Source organism: Nicotiana tabacum, chromosome 18, assembly GCF_000715075.1.
Source record: "Nicotiana tabacum cultivar K326 chromosome 18, ASM71507v2, whole genome shotgun sequence".
Classification (NCBI taxonomy): domain Eukaryota; kingdom Viridiplantae; phylum Streptophyta; class Magnoliopsida; order Solanales; family Solanaceae; genus Nicotiana; species Nicotiana tabacum.
This window is the reverse complement of record NC_134097.1, coordinates 4591731-4614353: the sequence shown is the minus strand read 5'-3', so window position 1 is coordinate 4614353 and position 22623 is coordinate 4591731. Positions and strand designations below refer to the sequence as shown.

Below are 22623 nucleotides of genomic sequence, written 5' to 3'. Positions count from 1 at the left end.
ATGCCCGCTAGTAAGTACAGGAAAAGAAATAGATAACACGTAGAATGTTTTCCCACAATGTTTTACAAGATAGAACTCACACAGGTAAGGGCACCACTACAAAAATATCAACAACAAGAATGCCCCCAGGCTATCACAAGTCATCACAAATCAATCCCTGACACAGCCCACCTTGTTTCGCTGCGTGTGCAATAGTAAAGTGAATTCTCGCCTTGTCTCGCCACACGTGCATAATAATATTCCCACCTTGTCTCGCCACATGTGCAACTCACATATATATATATATATATATATCCCTCCTTGTCACGCCGCATGTGAAAATATCAATAGTAACAATAGCACGGAAGAAATCTCGTGCAACCCCATAACAAAGAGATGTCAACAAAGGGCACTCCCAAGATACTGTCTCGTAGTCCCAAAAGTAAATGTTCAATATGGGATCTCCCGAGGTACTGCCTCGTAGTCCCAAAAGTAAATTCTCAACAGGGGAGCTCCCGCGGTACCGCCCCGTAGTCTCAAAAGTAAATATGCAAGACAGGGGGATCTCCCGAGTTACCGCCTCGTAGTCCCAAAGTAAATATGCAAGAACAACAAGTACAATAACAACAATAACACTAATACAAGGGCACGACAAATAAATCAACTCAGAAATTCTAGAACTCAAAGGATCGGAGGAATTAATTCACAAGGAGTGGCCACAATAGAAAATGATGGTCATAATAAGAACAGCTCAACAAGAAAGGAAATATTATGTAACAACGGTCCACAATGTACAGTTCGACAACGAGGGAGCTAACACAAGGTGAATAACTCCAAGTAAGGATAAGTCAACTAAAATATAGGATATCTAACTTCTTTTAAGGTTGGCAATCAAGAAAGAGATACGACAAATTCAATTAGGGATAAGCAGCAGAAAGATAATCATAGCCTCAGTTAAGGATGAACAATTACAAAAGAGATAATTATAACTTCAAATAAAGATAAGTAGTTAGGGGAAAGATAACATGGCAATAGAAGAGATAACAATTTCAGTTAAGACACAGATGACTCAATAAGCATCAAGGGTGGATCATGAAGCAATTAATTCTAATTAAAGAAGGTAGAGGTGAAACTAGTAATTAAGAGACGTACTCATAACATGACGACTGCATAATCAGTGAGTACAAGTACCTAAGAACCCTAAAAGGCTAACTTTCCATAAATAAGTCCGAGCACGTACTCGTCACCTTGCGTACACGGACTACAATTAGCATAGAAGACTCAAATCCTAAGGGGTAGTTCCCCCACATGAAGTTAGGCAAGATACTTACCTCGAACCAAGCTCAATCAATCGGTAACGATGCCTTTCCACGAATATCCGACTCTGAATGGCCCAAATCTAGCTAAAATCAATTACATACTATAAATACAACTATAAGAAACTAATCTAATTAATGAAATCAGAGCTGAAGCAAGAATTTAGAAAATCACCCCAAAATATCTGACCCGGGCACACATCTCGGAATCGGATAAAAGTCACAAAATACGAACACCCAATCAACCACGCATTCACTCGTACCAAAATTATCCAAATCCGATATCAAAATCCGAATCAAAACTCAAAATTGTATTTGAAGAACTTTCCAACTTTTTCCCAAATTTCTCAACCAAATTCCTTAATTAAATGATGAATTCAACTATTGATTAATGGAGTATAACCATAAATGAGTTAGGAATCGTTACCCAATAGATTTCTCTGTAAAACCCTTGAACATCGCCTCAATCCGAGCTCTCAAAGACCCAAAAATGAAAATGGGATAAAACCCTCGAACTTGGCCTTTTCTGCCCAGCGCTTTCGCTTCTGCGGGCTTCCAGTCGCACCTGCGGAAATTCCATCGCAGGTGCGGAAACGACTTAAGCCCTCTGGTCTGCTTCTGCAAGCACAAGGCCGCACCTGCGAGTGTGAACCAGCGGATTCTTGTCCGCTTCTGTGGAATCCTCACTCGGCTCGCCTTCCGCTTCTGCGATCCCTTCTGAGTAGGAGCGGCTCCGCTTCTGCGATCCCTTCTCTGCAGGAGCGGCTCCGTTTATGCGCCCCTTTTGTCGCACCTGCAACTACTGGTTACCCAGACCAGGGCCACATCTGCGAGCTCCCTTTCGCACGTGCGAGTCCGCACATGCGGCCATCCCACCGCAGGTGCGATTCCACCAGAAGCTTGAAAGCTTTAGCAACTACACAAGTCCAAATTTCGATCTGTTAAACATCAGAAACTCAACCGAGGCTCCCGGGACCTCAACAAAACATAACAACAAGTCCTGAAACACCATACGAACTTAGTCAATCCCTCAAATCACATCAAACAATGCTAAAAACACGAATCACCCTCCGATTCAAACTTAATGAACTTGAAACTTTAAATATCTACAACTGATACCGAAAACTATCAAACCACGCCCGATTGACCCTAAATTTTGCACACAAGTCATATTCAATATTACGGACCTACGCTAACTTCCGAAATCAGATTCCGACCCCAATATCAAAAAATTCACTACCGGTCAAAATCTCCAATAATTCGATTTTCGCCATTTCAAGCCTAAATGAGCTACAGACCTCCAAAACACAATCTAGACACGCCCCTAAGTCCAAAATCACCCAACGGAGCTAACGGAATCGATGAAACTCCATTCTGGAGTCGTCTTCACATAGTTCCGACTACGGTCAAAATCCTAAGGCTTAAGCTTCCGTTTTAGGGACTAAGTGTCCCAAATCACTCCGAATCATCCGGTAACTAAATTCAACCACGCACGCAAGTCAATACACATAATATGAAGCTTCTCAGGGCCTTATTCTACCGAACGGGACTTAAATTCTCAAAACGACCGGATGGATCGTTACATCCTTCCCCTCCTAAACAAACGTTCGTCCTCGAACGTGCCAAGAATCGACTCAAAGTCTTCAAATCACTGGAAGCACATATCCAACATACACCCACGGGTGACCCCATGTCACCCCAGTCCACATAAGCCTGACGATACCATCTCCACTATAATTCACCCTTTTTACCAACACCGATAAGCCTTAGAGTCGAAATTCTCATCTTTTATTCATCTCCAAAAGACCCGATTCTAAATCCATACCCAGTATCAGTCTCAACCAGCTGCAACAACTCATGCCTACACCCGCAAGGTATGACCACTCAACCTGACACGCCACACATAGGCCCATAATAACATTTCTGATCATAATAGTTGCCCGTAATCAAAACCAGCACCGACAATTAGCCTTATGTCCGTTAGAACCCTGTTTCAAACCTCCACAGCACTGACAACGATGCAAGAAACATGAAGACCTCTTAACTATACACCCAAATAAACAAGTCACAACTAACACCACCGAGCACACACCCCGCAAGCTAAAACTCAAGAAGCACAGAATGAAAATGACTGAATATGTAAAGAGAAACACATAAGAGAAATATCAAACAAGCCCGACAGGCACAACTCTCTATCAGTACCATACTATGAACCAATTTAAAAAGGAAGAATCAAGGTATATGAACAAGTCACAAGGATCTCATCCTGATATAACTTCCATCGCGGCCCGCGGCCCGACTCAAACATATCAAATCGCATGGAATCGCGAGGGTCTCACCCTCAACTCTGAATCACAAGCCGAATACACATCATACTAATTGAAATCTTCCACTAACTCAATTCTGCCAATAAAATCACAACACTTACTGAACTCTCACCCCGGTAGAGTATCAAATCACAAATCGTAACCAAATTACTCAGGAATCACATCAAACCTGCCATAATAGACAACATGAATTCACTTCTAGTCTCGTAACTTTCAATAATGAATTAAAACAATGATAGACACGGCTATCACTCATAGAATCTCCCAACAGGGGCAAACACATAAACATAATACTAGGTCATGAACTCACCCATAGGTGGGACAACAAATAGGGGACTCACCCCGATAAGCAGAACTGAAACAAAATACGAATGGTGCCCCTCTGTAACAAATCAAAAGCATGCCTGTATGGCATCATCTGGCGCAACGGCCTCAAGCCTACTATATGAAACACATCAACGGGCCGGGCCTTCCCCTCTTGGGTGCCCTCTACTCGCCCGAATACTCCTCTGTGACACACCTGTCCGGAGTCTAGGCCAATCTCTCACCCAATGGATGGTATATCCACACTCGAAGCAACCTCGCTACTGACGTGGCTGTGGGAACTGTGCGGTACAGGTACTCTGAGACCCATGAGCACCTGAAACACTGTGCGAAGCCTGAAGTGCAAACTGAACTGGTTGACCCACAAAATCTCTACCATGTCGTACCCTGCCTCCAAAAATAAGGACCAGTAGATCTCTCTGGTCTACAAGGCCTCCTATCCTACCTGTCATCTCTCTCCTGACCTCGCCTATCTCCTCTCTCCTGATCTCACATGCCCTCTACTCGGCGAGCGATCCTGCCACCTACTGAAACAAAACATCCGGCTCTAACTCTCGAGCCATGCTGAACCAAATAATATGCCTGAGCCCCTCAATAAATCTACGGACATGCTCTCTAATTGTAACGACCAAAGCAGGTGCATGTCTGGCCAAATCACTGAATCTAACGGCATACTCTGACACTAACATAGTGCCCTGGTGCAGCTGCTCAAACTCCGCGCGCCATGCATCTCGAAGGGACTGAGGTACAAACTCTCTCAGGAATATCTCTGAAAATTGAACCCATGTAAGTAAAGCTGACTCGACCGGCTACCGAACTCATACGCCCTCCACCACTGATAAGCCGCTCCCATGAGCTGGAACGTAACAAAAGCAACCCCTCTCATCTTTACAATACCCATAGTGCGAAGAATGAGGCGACACTCCTCTAGGAAACCTTGGGCATCATCCGTCGCCAATCCACTAAAGGTAGGAGGGTGGTACTTCTTGTACCTCTCAAGTCTAAGTTGTTCTTCCTAAGATGCTGCTGCCCTAACCACGGGTTGAACTGGGACCACTGGCTGTGTCGCCATGACACCTAGAACTTGACCAACATGAACTCGCTGCTCTGGAGCATGGGCGGTGGGATTCTGAGCTCCCCCCCTCCTCCCCCGATCTGTGAAATAGCTGGTGCAACCGGAATCAACCCCGCCTGAGCCAATATACCAAGCATGCTCAGGAACTGTGCTAAGGTCTCCTGAAGTCAAGGGGTAACAGCAGGCACCTCCGGTACCTACCCCCAACTGGAACTACTGGCGGCTCCTCAATTGCTACTCTGGTAGGTACCCTAGCTGCGACACGTAATCCTCGCCGGCCTCTGCCTCTGCCCCTAGCGACATCTGCTCCGAGGGTAACGTCATCAGCAATTGTAGCTCGTGTCCTCACCATCATTGATAGAATGAAATGAAAAAAGTTCAAACTTCGAGATCAATGAAATCGCACGATAGGAATGAAGGAAGTGAAATTGTCCTAATAGTTCCGTAGTCTCTCGAAGATAAGTACAGACGTCTCCGTACCGATTCGCAAGACTCTACTAAACTCGCTTATGACTCGTACCACCTATGAACCTTGAGCTCTGATACCAACTTGTCACGACCTAATTTCTCCTCCGTTGGGTATCGTGATGGCACCTAGTCTTAAAGACTAGGTAAGCCTAACATTTTCTGAACAACAACAATAATTAAATAACATCTAACAATTTGAAATGGAAATCCCAATAAAATTTACAATTCCCAAAACCGGTAGTACAAGTCATAAGCTCTACAGAGTTTGCTATATTTTTTTTCTAAATATAACTGTTTGAAATAAAGTAACAGTGTGAATACAAATCAGAAGGTGACCCCGAAGCCTGCGAACGCAGCAGCAGGTTTACCTTGATTCTCCATAGCAACAATCCGCAAGCTAACTAATGATCAACTGACTAAGAAAATACCTGGATCTGCACAAAAATGTGCAGAAGTGCAGTATAAGTACACCATGGCGGTACCCAGCAAGTATCAAGACTAACCTCAATGGAGTAGTGATGAGGTACAGTCAAGACACCTACTGGACTAAATAACCTGAACAAGTATAAGTATAGGAATAATAGAGTATGATATCTACATAAGGACTACGCGATATGGCTAACAATATAGTAATTTCAATAAGAAAGGAAAACAACAAGTATCAGCGGAATACCAAAATAATGACACAGAAGGATGAACGGAAATGCAACATAAATCCGAAATCACGGATACATAAAGGACAAGTAATCACTCAACCACAACAACCGTTTTCACATCAAGTTTCAGTCAATAATTCCACGAGGTACCAAACCTCATACTATTCACAACTCACGGGTCCCAATATCTGAACCCTAACACTTGGCATTTTGTGCCCTCATTACACTTCATAACCACACTGACGACTCACATACCAAATAGAGCCATTCTCACATAGAAGGCAACTAAACAAGCGTGTGCATCTATACTCAACAATATCAAGAAAACCTCTTAATCGATAAGAGTGCTTAACTACATGTATGCTTGTGCAAGTGTCCTAACATAGTTTATGCCCGCTAGTAAGTACAGGAAAAGAAATAGACAGCACGTAGAATGTTTTTCCACAATTTTCCACAAGATAGAACTCACATAGTTAAGGGAACCACTACACAAATATCAACAACAAGAATGCCCCCAGGCTATCACAAGTCATCACAAATCAATCCATGACACAACCTACCTTATCTCGCCACGTGTGCAATTGTAAAGTGAATACCCGCCTTGTCTCGCCACACGTGCATAATAATGTTCTCACCTTGTCTCGCCACATGTGCAGCCCACATATATATATCCCTCATTGTCACGCCGCATGTGAAAATATCAATAGTAATAATAGCACGACAGAAACCTCGTGCAACCCCATAATAAAGAGATGTCAACAAAGGGCACTCCCGAGATACCGTCTCGTAGTCCAAAAAGTAAATGCTCAACAGGAGATCTCCCGAGGTACCACCTCGTAGTCCCAAAAGCAAATGCTCAATAGGGGATCTCCCGAGGTACCGCCTCGTAGTCCCAAAATTAAATATGCAAGACAGGGGGATCTCCCGAGGTACCGCCTTGTAGTCCCAAAGTAAATATGCAAGAACAACAAGCACAACAGCAACAATAAAACTAATACAATGGTACGACAAATAAATCAGCTCAGAAATTCTAGAACTCAAAGGAACGGAGGAATTAATTCACAAGGATTGGCCACGATAGAAAATGATGGTCACAATAAGAACAGCTCAACAAGAAAGGAAATATTATGTAACAACGATCCACAATGTACAGTTCGACAACGAGGGAGCTAACACAAGGTGAATAACTCCAAGTAAGGACAAGTCAACTAAAATATAGGATATCTAACTTCTTTTAAGGTTGGCAATCAAGAAAGAGATACAACAAATTCAATTTGGGATAAGCAGCAGAAAGATAATCATAGCCTCAGTTAAGGATGAACAATTACAAAAGAGATAATTATAACTTCAAATAAAGATAAGTAGTTAGGGGAAAGATAACATGGAAATAGAAGAGATAAAAATTTCAGTTATGTCACAGATGACTCAATAAGCATCAAGGGTGGATCATGAAGCAATTAATTCTAATTAAAGAAGGTAGAGGTGAAACTAGTAATTAAGAGACGTACTCATAACATGACAAGTGCATAATCAGTGAGTACAAGGACCTAAGAACCCTAAAAGGCTAACTTTCCATAAATAAGTCCGAGCACGTACTCGTCACCTTGCGTACACGGACTACAATTAGCATAGAAGACTCAAATCCTAGGGGATAGTTCCCCCACATGAAGTTAGGCAAGATACTTACCTCGATCCAAGCTCAATCAATCGGTAACGATGCCTTTCCACAAATATCTGACTTTGAATGGCCCAAATCTAGCCAAAATCAATTACATACCATAAATACAACTATAAGAAACTATTCTAATTAATGAAATAAGAGCTAAAGCAAGAATTTAGAAAATCGCCCCAAAAGTCTGACCCAGGCCCACGTCTCGAAATCAGGTAAAAATCACAAAATACGAACACCCAATCAACCACGAGTTCACTCGTACCAAAATGATCCAATTCCGATATCAAAATCCCAATCAAAACTCCAAAATTTATTTGAAGAACTTTCCAACTTTTTCCCAAATTTCTCAACCAAATTCCTTAATTAAATGATGAATTCAACTATATATTAATGGAGTATAACCATAAATGAGTTAGGAATCGTTACCCAATAGCTTTCTCTGAAAAACCCTTGAATTATCGCCTCAATTCGAGCTCTCAAAGACCCAAAAATGAAAATGGGATAAAACCCTCGAACTTGGCCTTTTCTGCCCAGTGATTTCGCTTCTGCGGGCAGAAGCGAGTGCGCGCCTGTGGATTCTTGTCCGCTTCTGCGGAATCCTCACTCGTCTCGCCTTTCGCTTCTGCGATCCCTTCTCCGCAGGAGTGGCTCCGCTTCTGCGCCCTTTTGTCGCACCTGCGACCACTGGTTACCCAGACCAGGGCCGCATCTACGAGCTCCCTTTTGCACGTGCGAGTCCGCACCTGCGGCCGCAGCACCGTAGGTGCGATTCCACCATAAGCTTGAAAGCTTTAGCAACTACACAAGTCCAAATTTCGATCCGTTAAACATCAGAAACTCACCCGAGGCTCCCGGGACCTCAACAAAACATAATAACAAGTCCTGAAACACCATACGAACTTAGTCGATCCCTCAAATCACATCAAACAACGCTAAAAATACGAATCACCCTCCAATTCAAACTTAATGAACTTGAAACTTTAAATTTCTACAACTGATGCTGAAACCTATCAAACCACGTCTGATTGATCCCAAATTTTGCACACAAGTCATATTCAACATTACAGACCTACTCCAACTTCCGAAATTGTAGTACGACCTTGATATCAAAAAGTCCACTACCAGTCAAAATCTCCAAAAATTCGACTTTCGCCATTTCAAGCCTAAATGAGCTACAGACCTCCAAACCACAATCCGGACATGCCCCTAAGTCCAAAATCACCCAACGGAGCTAACAGAACCGACAAAACTCCATTCCAGAGTTGTCTTCACATAGTTCCGATTATGGTCAAAATCCTAAGACTTAAGCTTACATTTTAGGGACTAATTGTCCCAAATCACTCCGAATCACCCGGTAACTGAATGCAACCACGCACGCAAGTCAATACACATAATACAAAGCTACGCAGGGCCTTATGCTACCGAACGGGACTTAAATTCTCAAAATGACCGGCCGGGTCGTTACACTCCACAACTCAATACATATGCAAATTTCCCCAAAACCCGACGAAATACAAGTCACAAGTTCTATGAAGTAATACTGAATATCTCTATACATCAGAGTCTAATAAGCAAAAGGAAACAACATAATATAGGTAGAGGGGGACTCCGAGGCCTGCGGATGCCAGTAAGTATACCCTGAAGTCACCACGTACGGACTCAACTCATTGATACCTGGTCTGGTAGGAAGTACCTGGATCTACATAAAAATATGTGCATAAGCGAAGCATGAGTATACCAAAGCGGTACCCAGTATGTGCCAAGTCTAACCTCGGTAAAGTAGTGACAAGGTCATGTCAGGGCCCTACTGGAAATAATAAGAAACATGACAAAAAATTTAACAATATAATAATTATAATGACAATGAAAATGAAACAAGTAAGGAGTCTGCCATAATTTAGCTACACAAAATAAAGGCAAATAATAAACCACAGAAGAAAACAAAGATTTACATGTTAAGGAAAACAAAACAACCAAAGACAAGTACACCAAAATAAACGAATCAACAAGGGCACTCCCGAGGTACCGCCTCGTAGTTCCAAATCATAAGTAAATTCACAATCTTTTCTTATATCACCACGGGAGCCTTCACATTTAGTTTTAAAAATCATTTTTCTCGAAATAGCATCCCGCGTTTTAGCCCACCTTATCACACCACATGGCTTCTAGTAGTTCCCCTACTATAACGACCTGACTTGTCATTTTAAGAATTAGTGTCTCGTTTGGTGCCTTAAGATCTCGAGCAGCTTCGTAATATGTGTTATGACTTGCGTACAAGCTCGAATTTGATTTTCGGATGATTCAGGATCAATTTGAAAGAACAACTCTTGTTTCTAAAGCTTAAATGAAAAGAGTTGACCAAAATTTGACTTTTGTATAAACGACTCCAGAATGAAATTTCGATGATTCCAATAGCTTTGTATGGTGATTTCGGACTTAGGAGTATGTCCGGATTTGTATTTGGAAGTGCGTAGAATAATTTGAAGCATTTCGGCGAAAAATCGGAAAGTTGAAGTTTTGAAATATTCATAAGTCTAACCGCTAGTGGACTTGATTGATACGAGGCTCAGATTTGGATTCCGGAAATTTGAATAGCTTCGTTATATCATTTATGACTCGTGTGCAAAATTTGGGGTTATTCCTGATTGATTTGATATGTTCGCCACAAGTTATATAATTTGGAAATTTTATAAACTCATAAGTTTGATTCGAGGTGCGATTCATAGTTTCGGTATTGTTTGATGTGATTTGAGGTCTCGACTAAGTTCATATCATGTTTTAGGGCTTATTGGTATATTTGGTTGGGGTCCCGGGGGCCTCGGGTGTGTTTCGGATCATTTTGGGCTACTTTGAATGTTGTTTTTCTTATGTCTGGTTTTGTTGTTCGCGTTCGCGAAGAGCCTCTCGCATTCGCAAAGAAGGATTTGGCTTCTAGGATTTTATTCTTCGCATTTGCAAAGAGACTCTCGCATTCGCGAAGAAGGAATTCCTGCTGTCTGTCGTCTGATTTTGGAAGCTTATATCTTGCAATCTATAAGGAATTTGGAGATGATCCAAAAATGAAAGTTGTAGCCCTTTGTGTCTAGTTTTTAGAATATCAAGCCATTTAGCATTTGTTGTTGTTTACAAAATGTTATGGTTGATACACTATAGGATGTCTGGGAAGAGTTTGGAAATCACGAAGAAGAAATTTGTGCTGCACATAGCTGACTTTAGAAGCTTATATCTCGCAATCTATAAGGAATTGGGAGATGATCAAAACATGAAAGTTGTATCCCTTGATGTCTAGGTTTCTGAAAGTCAAACAATTTGTCATTTGGAGTTTTATACAAAATTTTATGATCATTATACTAGAGGTTGTCTGGGAAAAGTTTGGAAATGGCTGTTGAGGAATTTGTTCATCGCGAACGCGAGGGGAGGGTCGCGAACGCGAAGAACAAATCCCTGGGCAGCAGAATAAAGTCAAAAAATGAGACTTCATCTCATTCTTCCATTTTTGGACTAAGAAAGCTCGGGTGAGGCGATTTTTCGAGCGTTTTTCAAGGAAAACATTGGGATAAGAATTCCTAACTCGATTTTGGTTAAAATACATGAATCTATTGTTGTTTTTATCATGAAATTAGTGAATTGGGTTGAAAATGGTAGAAATTTTATATACCTTAAATTGAGGATTTGGATGTCGATTCATTATCGGAATTTGATAAAATTGGTATGGTTGAACGCGTATCGGAATGGGTATTCGAATTTCGTAAAAATTCTGTCGGGTTCTGAGAGGCGGGCCCCGTGTTGACTTTCGTGTTGACTTTTTAATGTGAAATTTTAAGCCGAAGTTATATTATTCGGAATTATTTTCGATAAATTTTAATGAAGTTATTCAATTAATTTGGCTAGATTTCAGCCGTCCGGAGGTCATTTCACGCAAAAATGCTATTTTAGAATATTGGCCTAACTTCAAAAAGGTAAGTATCTTGTCTAACCTTGAGTGGGGGAAATACCCCTTAGGCATTGAGTCGTATATCTCGTTTGTGAAATTAAAAAGCAGTGTACGTGAGGTGACGTGTACGTACTCGGGCTTATATGTACAAATATTATTGGTTTAAAGTCTTAGGCATTTTTATGTATTAAATTGGAAATTGGTGGCACTTATTAATCCTTATTTGTCATGCCTCATTCTTTATTTGTTGAATTTGTTTTATATGATAATTTTGTGTGATTGCTACTTTGATTTTTATGTGAATTCTGTGTGCTTGTTAAGTTGACATTTCCTGGAAATAATTACATTATGAATTTTTCATCTGCAAATAATTAATTAAATAAGTTTAAAAAGAGGCATTAATATATTTATTAAAATTTTGAATTAAAAAAGGTGTTGTTCTTGGTGAGTTACTTTTCCATCCTTGTTGTCTTTTTTGAGATTTTATATACATTGTGTTGAGCCGCGGGCTATCTTTTGTGAAATTAATTGATTTTGTTGTATCTTTGGAAAGGTTGTGGCCTACGGGCAATTTGTAAATACGAGTTGATTATGTTGTGTTGTTGTGATAATATTCTGTGTGAATTGTTATGTGATTTGGGTTACTGTTATATGGCGTATAAGGGTGGCATCCCACTGTTGATATTATGCGGGCATAAGGGTGGCATTTCACTGTTGTTATGTGTGTTAGGATATTGTCTGGGCGGAGTGATAAGGGAGGCTATTAAACGGAGCGATAAGGGAGGCTATTATAAGAGTGCTATGAGTGGCCATAAGAGCGATAAGGGTGGCTATTGTTATTGTCAGGGCGGAGGGATAAGGGAGGCTATTATAGGAGCAATAAGGGTGGCTATAGGAGCAATAAGGGTGGCTATTGATATTGTAAGGGCGGAGGGATAAGGGAGGCTATTGTAGGAGTGATAAGGGTGGCTATTGTCAGGGATGCTATGTGATGACGTGGGATTATTGTGCTAGTGATTTTCACGTGATATTGTGATTTCCTTGTGATTACTTTTATATCTTGTGCAACTTGTTTTGTGAATTCAGTAAATTTTATAATAGTCTGATACATGTTAAAATTGTGAGCCTGTGGCTATTGCCGGCACGTGAGTTGTCCGTGCGGTTGTGATATAAAATGTAGGCACGAGGTGTCGTGGGTATATAATGATTATGATATTGGCACGTGAGTTATCCGTATAATTGTGTAATGAGATGTGCGCACGAGTTGCCATGAGTAAATGATGATTTTATTATTGGCACGTGAGTTGTCCGTATGGATCTTATATATTGATATTTTGGCACGTGAGTTGTCCGTGCGGTTGTGATAGAAATATGGGCACGAGATACCGTGGAAATATGAAAGTGGACTGAGACCCGTGTTACGAAAATATGAAAGTGGGCTTAGACCCGTATTTTATGATTATTAAATGAGGTGTCACAAAGTGACTTTTTTTTGAAAGAATTATATTCAAAAGATATTTATTTGAAAGAAGTATATTCGAAAGGTATTTATTCGAAAGAATTATATGTGAAAGATTTATATTTGAAGGACTTGATTAATTGGTTGTACTTGTGTTCCTTATTCGTGAGCAATAATTATGGTGTTCTTGTTGCCTTGCTGCTTATATCACTGGTTGATTTTTGTTGCTATCATTGATAGTTGTTTTCCAGTACTATTGTATACTGCTATATTACACAGATTATTTGACTAGTGAGTGTCTTGACTGTACCTCGTTACTACTCCACCGAGGTTAGTCTTGATACTTACTGGGTACCGGCCGTGGTGTACTCATACTATACTTTTGCACATTTTTGTGCAGAGCCAGGTATTGGAGTTATCGGACCCGGGCAGAGTTAGAGTATGATCGCAAGGATTCAAGGTAGAGCTGCTTGGTCGCCGCAGTCCCTTGGAGTCTTTTTATTTTATTGTACTGTCAACTCTTATTCGAAAAATATTGTATATTCGATCCTTGAGATCATTGCATCTATTCAGTTACAGTTCGTGACTCAGTATTACCAGTCTTGGGAGGTTGTTATAATTATTTTTGCTGTTGGTTTCAATACTTGTATTAAATTATATGTTTCAAAAAAAATGGCTCAAAATGTAATTGTAATCGGCTTACCTATTCTTAGAGACTAAGTGTCATCACGACGCCTGTGGTGGAATTTTAGGTCGTGACACCTACTAGCCATGCGTATCAAGCCCACCTTGTCTCACCGCTTGCGTTTTAATACTCAGACCTTATATCACCGCATGCGTATCAATATCACAATTCGCACCTCAAGTGCCCAAATATTTCAACTTGCCAAATAAATTAACAATAAAATTATTTTTCACAATAAGGAGCCTACAGCTCAACCACAAAGTAGACAAAATCTCAACAAAAATATTCGTAAGTGAACAACTCAACAGAATAATATTTCACAATTTAACACTTTTGTCTCAATATGATTTACAGTCTTTATATCTCAACCAATTTCAGGAATTAATCCATAATTTAACAATTTCAAGTAAGGAGTTCAACTTTCAATTAATAAGCACGGAATAAGAAGGGAACAAAACTTCAGCTAAACAAATAGAGCAATTCGCAAGAAAAAGGTAAGGCAAATAGAACATATAAAAATAGACTAATGATAATGAGTATAACATGAAAAAATAATTTCAAGTAATACGTGAGAGGGATTTACATAGTTAAAATCAGAATTTTCTGCATTTAGCCCGTGTACACACTCGTCACCTCGTGTACACGGCTTTCACACATCACAACTTTCATAACAATACCAAATCCTAAGAAATATTTCCCTCACACAAAGTTAGACAAGTCACTTACCTTAAATCGCGCTATCTCAATCCACTAGTAGGCCTTTTCTTCGATTATCCAACTCCGAATGGCTCGAATGTAGCCAAAACAATTTCATTCTATAATTATAACCATAAGAAACTAATTCGAACAATAAAATTTACGATATTTGCAAAGAAATAAAAAGTCAACTCGGAAAATCAACGTGGGCGGGACCCACGTCTCGAAATTTATAAAAGTTACGGAGTCCGAACCCCCATTCAACGATGAGTCTAACCATACCAAAATTACTAAATTTTGATCACAACTCGACCCTCAAATTTAACCTTAAGGGTTTTCATAATTTTTTCAATTTAAACCACCAATTAAATGCTAAAACAATAATAGATTCGGGTAATTTAACCAAAATTGAGTTAAAAATTCTTACTCCAATATTTTCTTTGAAAATCTCCCGAAAAATCGCCTCTCCCCGAGCTCTAAATCGCAAAAATAGAAGTCTCATTTTCAGAACTTAAGTTTTGTTGCCCAGTCATTTACATATCGAGATCGCGGATTTTCCTTCGCGATCGCGAAAAACAAATCAAAGTTGCCCCCTAAATGGCCTTTGCGAACGTGGTTGACTCCACGGGAACGTGGATCACTGATACCCAACCCTACGCGATCGCGGAATTGTCCACGCTATCGCGAAGAACAACTTCCCGTTACCCTGCTGGCTCACTTCCTTGTACGCGAACACGGTCTACTCTACGCATTCGCGATTCACTGGAATCCAGCCTTCCGCGATCGCAGGCTCCTTCAAGCGATCGCATAAAACAAATTTCCCCCAGTGCCAAAATACCCTTCGCGATCGCGGTTATCCATTCGCGATTGCATAGAAGGACACCAGAAACACCAGATTCAGCAACTCCTAAATGATCTGAAATGTGCCGAACATGGTCTGAATTACACTCGAGGCCCCCGGGACCTCAACCAAACATACCAACAAGTCCTAAAACATCATACGAGCACGCTCGAAGCGTCAAATCACATCAAATAACAGTAGAATCACGATTCGCGCATCGATTCAAGCTAAAGAGCTTATGAACTTCTGAATTTCAAAACTAATGCCGATTCCTACCAAAACAACTTCGATTGACCTCAAATTTTGCACACAAGTCATAAATGACATTACACACCTATTCTAATTTTTGATATCGGATTCTGACACCGATATGAATAAAGACAACTCCTGGTCAAACTTTCAAGCTTTTCATTTTCTAATTTTCACCAATTTACGCCGAAACAATCTACGGACCTCCAAATCAACATCCAGTCGCGCGCTCCTAAATTTAAAATCATCATACGGAACTATTGGAATCATCAAAACTTTATTCCGGGGTCGTCTACATAAAAGTCAACTACGGTCAACTCTTTACAACTTAAACTTTCAACTTGGGGACTATGTGTCCCATTTCACTCTGAAACCAAAACCAAACATCCCGTCAAGTTACATAATCACAATATAGCATAGAGGAAGCATAATTTAGGGGATCGGGGCTAAAATACTCAAAACGACCGGCCGAGTCGTTACAACATGCATACTTTGACTATTTTATCACGTACCTGTACCAGTAGACTGTTGGTAAGGGGGGGCTTGGCCTGACCTCAGAAAATAAACTTGTTTGTTCTGATAAGTTGGTTCCAAAAGAAATTTGATCATTATAGTGAAGTGATGTTATAAAGGATAGTTGTTGTAAAAAGGTATGATTGTATCAATGTTTTTAGCTTACCAAAAAAGAAAAGAAAAAAAGAAAAATTGTCTTGTCGTATCTAATCGTTTTTCTTCAAGATATGCATTTTGGACGTCCTTATCCAGTAGATGCAACATTATTCGGGAATAAAATATATTTTACTAGGTTTAACAACGAGGTAAAAAAAAAAGAGAAATAGCTAAAAAAAAAAAAAAAGTGACCTAGTTTTGCATACTTAAGTTGTAGAGTTCAACTTGAACACAAACACCCTATTCAGATATTATATATATACTCCATTTAATTCTTTGATTTTAGCTTAAGTTGGTGATTATAAATTTTTAAGTTTGGTTTTCAAAAAAATGAAGAGTGTACCAGAAACTCATTACAATAATAGCCACGTTTGGATTTTAAGGGAAGAAGAAGCTAAGGCCTCCACTAGTGTTAGTTGTATGTGTTGCAAATTTGTTCTTTATTTACTAGGAATTCTTGCCCTTCTCTTTATATGTTGGCTTCTTGTTGAAACTCATTTTGAAGATGTATCCGATAAAGCTTCTATGCCCAAATTTTCAATTGAATCAATTACTTCTTCTAATATTGATATTACCTCATTGCCTGATTCATCATCCCAAATTTCTGCTCAAAATTTGACGATCAATTTCGTCGTCGAAAATCATGCTCCTCGTCCAGCCACGTATAATAATGCGGTCGTCTCAATTTTGTACAAGGAAAATGTTATTTGGTCGAATATGTTAGGTCTTTATTGGCAAGAGAAAGGAGAGCGTACATCAGTACAAGTGTCATTTGGTAATTTTCCCGTCCAGATGAGGAATGCTAATGTTGCTAATGCAATTAATAAGGAAAATAGAGAAAATGGATATGGATTTTTTACCGTGGATGTAATGGGATGTTTTGATATGGGCAAATATGGTCCAATGAGATTGCAAGTTTATTGTGGAGATGTGAAGCTTCAATTTTCATCACCTACACATGAGAAAATGTTCTGTGCAATTGTGGATATCTGATTTGGAATACTTTGGAATCTCTTGATCTCCTTTTGTTTTTTTGCCATGATTAATGTATTTTTATGATTTTTGCAATCATCTAGAGTCTATTCTTATGGAAATAAAATTTTGTTTATAATTGTTTAAGTAAGGTCACAAAAATATTATTTGTATAATATATGCATAATTTATGTATTATATGTGTATAATTATATTCAATGTATAATCGATATATATTGATAGAAAAGCAAATAATAAATATGGCCAGCTATTTGTGTAAAAAGACAAACAACTATAGTCAAGTTAGCGAAAGAACAACTTCACAAACAAGCAAGTGTTACGAAAATAATAAGCATTCTCATTTAAGATCCTTGGAAAAAAATATTTTCTTCCAACTGCAATCTCAATTCATATTATTATAAGATTTAAATAGAACAAAGTTCAAGAGAATTATATAAATTACTCTAAAATTCATAAATTAAACTCCTTAAATTAATGAAAAGCCAATATATATTAAAACAAATCTGATCTGGCGTATGTACGTGTGGAGAACTCCATGTTTCTGTACTCAACGTTAGTACCATCACGATTTTCGACAATAAAATCGATAGTCAAGTTTTGAGCAGAAAGAGATGAAGGCAATGAGGAAATGTCAATATTAGAAGCCGTAATTGCTTCAATAGAAAATTTGGGTAAAGAAGCTCTATAGGATTTACCTTCCAAAAATATTATAAGAGGAAGAAAACATATAAAGAGAAAGATAAAGAGTATTGGTGAAATCTGAAGAAGTTCATTAAAGTCACAACAAGATTTTTCTTTATTGTAAGAATTTATAGTGTTGAAATTTAATTCTCAGAATTGCTGTTTAATTTGTTGATGAGGAAAATATCAAGATATAGTCACTTAAATAAAGGGCAAGTTCCTTTGGAGAGGAAGTGATCAAAGCAATCCCTAAAATAAAGGGTCAAGTTTCCTTTAATCCCTCAATATTTTTGTTTTCTATTGGTTGTCTGGCCCCGCTTTAGGACTCGACTAATCTGAATTTATGCCGAGAAATCATAATATTATTTTTGAGGGCAAAGCGCTATCTATAAAGGCAACTCCGTGTATTTACACTTTCACAAGCCTTGAACTAGAGACCTCAGTTTACTGATTCTAATCCCTAGTTCTAATATATATTGTATATACTGTATAAAATTGGGCATTAATGTATTTTTTTCGGTCATCTAGATACTATTCATATATCTGACTCCAACTTATTTAGGATTGAGGCGTAGATATTGTGTTGTGAAAGTCTAGATACTATTCTAATGTAAATAGAATAGGAATTCCATTTTACTATTGTATTATTAGTTGGCCATTAAAAAGTATAAAGAGCAACATTTGTTAAATATATCTGACATGTTAAGTAGCAATTAATTGATAATATTCCCCTGATATTGTTAATTACTCCCACCGTCTTGTTTTTCTGATACAGTTTATTTAATAAAAAGGTAATAAACTTCCTTTCATGTATTAAGATAATTGAAATGAAAATGTTAAAATAATTCTAAGCTCCGGAGAAATATCCAAAATTTAAATTTAGATGGTTAAATGATTTTTTTGAACTTCCGAAAAATTTATCAAATAAGGAGTCGTAAGGAGAACGAGTTCCTTCGTATTTGGTATCTATATTTTGGTTCTAGGATATTTTCTACTTTATTTATAACTTCTTCTTTTTTTAGTAAGTTCGGGAGCGAAGGTGCTCTACTTTTGCAAACTTAAACAACAAACCTGTGACATAATTATTTTTACGATGGTAGTATCTTGATTAGTAGTTTGCGTATATCTCTAATTATTTTACCAATACTTGCTACCTAACTATTTTACCAGTACTTGCTACCTAACTCCTATCAGCATAGGTATTGGCTAATTCTGTCCACCAACACTTATGATGCAGATGCAATAGATGAGAAACGTAATTTAGCTAAATCACTCCATTCATATGCCAAACAACACGGGGAAAGCTTTTTTATTTTCTTGGTTTAACCATCTGTTCATTATCTAAAACCTACTAATCCGATTACTTCAAATTTGCGACTCATAAGGCCTATTTAAAGGGAAGATGCTCCCTATCAAAAATTTCTAGCTAAGGTAGAGCGATCACATTGATCCCACAACATTTACATAGGCAAGTTAGCAAAAACAACTATACAAGAGCAAGTTCTGTGAAAATAATAAGCATTCTCATATTAAAATCCTAGGAAGAAATTAAAAGTAGTTTCCAACTGCAATATAATCTCTATTCATATTCTCAAAAGATGTCTTATTATTAATTATAGGATTTAAATCTAGAGAACATGAACATATAGCATCTAGTGAAAAATAAGGGTAACATGCAAGCAGTGGCGGATCTAGAGTATAGTATATGGGTTCCCGGTACGTCAGTAACTTTTGCATAAACCCAGTATTTTTAATTAAAAAATGCACTAAATATCTATAAATATTTAACTGTGAACCCAGTTATTATTATATACTTTATTAATTTGATATTACTACAGGAACTCATAAACTTTAAATTCTGGACCCGACTCTGCTAACAAGATCAAGTGTAATGTATTTTGTTGGAGCATCTTGATAGTAGGCTATATTTATGCAATTTAGACACTATTTATACACTAATTTAGCTGCACTTTATTGATATTTGGATGCTAAAACATAACAAAATACTCTAATTAAGAATTGTATATTTTGCAGGAGCCATTCTGAGCTAGGAGGAAGCTAAAGAGTATTTTGGAGTCAATATGGAGTGTGGAAGGCTAATAGAAGGTTAGCCCGGTCGAAAAGGAGCGAGAAACGCAAGCGGGGAGGTCCCCTCCAGGTGCGCGGTCGCGGAGTTGACCGCGAATTGGACCACGCACTGGAGGCAGAACACTGGCTGAAATCCGCAGCCGCGGACGGAGGCCAACAACTCAGGGGCAATTATGTAATTTTTAAGGCAACTAACCTAAACCTATATGAAGCCCAATTCGCCCAAAAGAGAAAGAGAGCTATTTTTAGGAGATTTTGAAGGCAAGAACAACAGAGAGAAGACAAAGAATTTCCTAAGAGTTTTCATCTTCTTCTTCTTACTTACATTGTTGATTATGAATTGTTATAGTGAATTTTTATCCATTAGTATGAGTAGCTAAACCCATCATCTAGGATTGATAGAACCAATTATTGGATGAAGTTTTGACTATGTTTAGATATAATTGAGTCGTTCTTATTCTATGATTGTTTAACTTGTGTTGTGTTTTGATTAATTGAAAGGGCCCTTGATTAATCGTGTCTAGTTACCTTGTGTTGCTTGAGAAAGAACACTTGGTTAGATTGTTGTTGAACAATACCACTTTCGGGTAAGTTAAGAGATTAATTACTTGAATTTAAAAGCGGGGTTAGAGATAACGAAGCTTTGGTGGGATAATTCCTAGTTGCATAAATTGTTAACTAGAGTAGTTTGAGAGAATGCTTCTAGTAAATTATCGTAATTGATCGAGAGTTAATTACGGTAGCCCATAACTCATAATCCCCATAGAGTATTACGGCGAGATTATAGCTAATGTGTCAGGAATTAGTCCGGCAATTGGGAAAATCAATAGCCCTAGATCCTTTTACCCTTGAATTCAACCTTATTCTTCATTATTGCTAATTTTGTTATTATTTTTCATTAGATAAATAAATTCCACTTATGCTATATTAAAAATCTTGTATCCGGAAATTATTTGAGCTTATCATTAGCATTGTTAAAAGTTATAGTAAATAGGTTAGTTCCATGTGGGATTCGACTCCGGACTTGAACCGTATTATATTTACAGCGACTGTTTAGTCTTTTTTACAAGGCATAGTTTGGTGTGATTTAATTTTGGTGTCGTTGCCGAGGAACTAACGGTGTTATTTAATCCAACTTAGAAGTATTGCTAGGTTTCTTAGTTTAGATCAATTTCCTACGGTGTTAAAAATTTTCCATTGAAATTCTCGCGTTTGAACTCTTCTGTGACTCAGGTGTATGCCTAGAAATTCTTTGAGGACTGGTGAACTTTTGAAGTACTCTTAGACCCCGAGAAAGCATTCAGGGCATTGAATCGGGCCAATAAGAAGAACAAACAGTTAAAACAAAAAGGCCAACTCGAAAGTGAAATGAACAACGTGGACGACGTCAACGTAAACAATCGGAATGATCGTCTTGACCCAAACAATGGAGTGGTGGCACCTCTTGTGTCGGAAGTTGCTCTTTATCATTGGGCACAACCAACTGCTGATAAACTGGCCACTGCCATTGTTGTTCCTCAGATACAAGTTGAGACATTCTAGATTAACATGATGCACTTGTTTCAGAATAAGGGAATGTTCTCCGGGTCATACATCGAAGACCCACAACAACGTCTGAAGAACTTCCTATCAATTTGTGTGACTCAAAGACAGTCGAATGTGACTCCGGAAGCAATTAAGCTATTATTGTTCCCATTCTCAGTGACTGGAGAGGCTCAAACTTGGTTGAATTCTTAAACAAGTTTTACCCTCCCAACAAGACTGTAAGGCAAATTGATGAGATATTACAGTTCAGGCAGAAACCGATTGAAACCTTGCAAGAAACCTGGGAGAGGTTTAAGGGTATGTTAGTGAAATGTTCACACCATGGCATTCCAGATCAGATGCTGGGACAAATATTCTACATGGGTTTGGCAGACAGTTTGAAGGCCAATATAGATGTTTCGGCTGGGGGTGCATTTTTGAGCAAAACGTTCAAAGAGTGCAAGATTCTTCTCGACAAGATGCTCACAATTCAGGCTAGATGACTAGAGGTACGACACTTACACCAATAGTGCATTCTATTCTATTTTATAACCCTAAAACGTCTAAAAATGAGGAACAGTCATGGCGAAGCGATGACTGTTATTTATTAGGTCGTTTTTATGGGTCCGAGTGTCAGGACCCGAAATTTCTAACCTCGGGACCGTAATGATGTCTAACATCCACTTGTTAGGCAAGTCGACATTAATAAAGAAATTAACCATTTTTTTGCAATTAACTCAAGTAATGACAATAAACGAGAAATAAACTTCAAATCTAACACAGTGCTAAGATAAACAACGTGATACTAAATACTCCCAGAAAGTCGGAGTCACGAGTACACGAGCAACTAGAAGTCAACAAACATAGTCTGAAGTAAATACAATTGTTCGAAAGAGATAAACAGTAAAAGTAGGGAATGGAATGGGACTTCAAGGTATGCGAACGCCAACAGATCTATCTCGAGTCTCCGCATGAAAGTGATCCGAG

The 22623-nt window shown here is 38.7% G+C and overlaps 1 non-coding gene across 1 annotated transcript; it reads right to left on the bottom strand.

Moving 5' to 3' along the window:
- Nucleotides 1-21878: 21878 nt before the first annotated feature.
- LOC142173123 (small nucleolar RNA R71) lies at nt 21879-21985 on the bottom strand. Its single transcript, XR_012702553.1, has one exon. It is a non-coding gene; the product is annotated as a small nucleolar RNA R71 (small nucleolar RNA).
- Between the last annotated feature and the right edge of the window lie 638 nt (nt 21986-22623).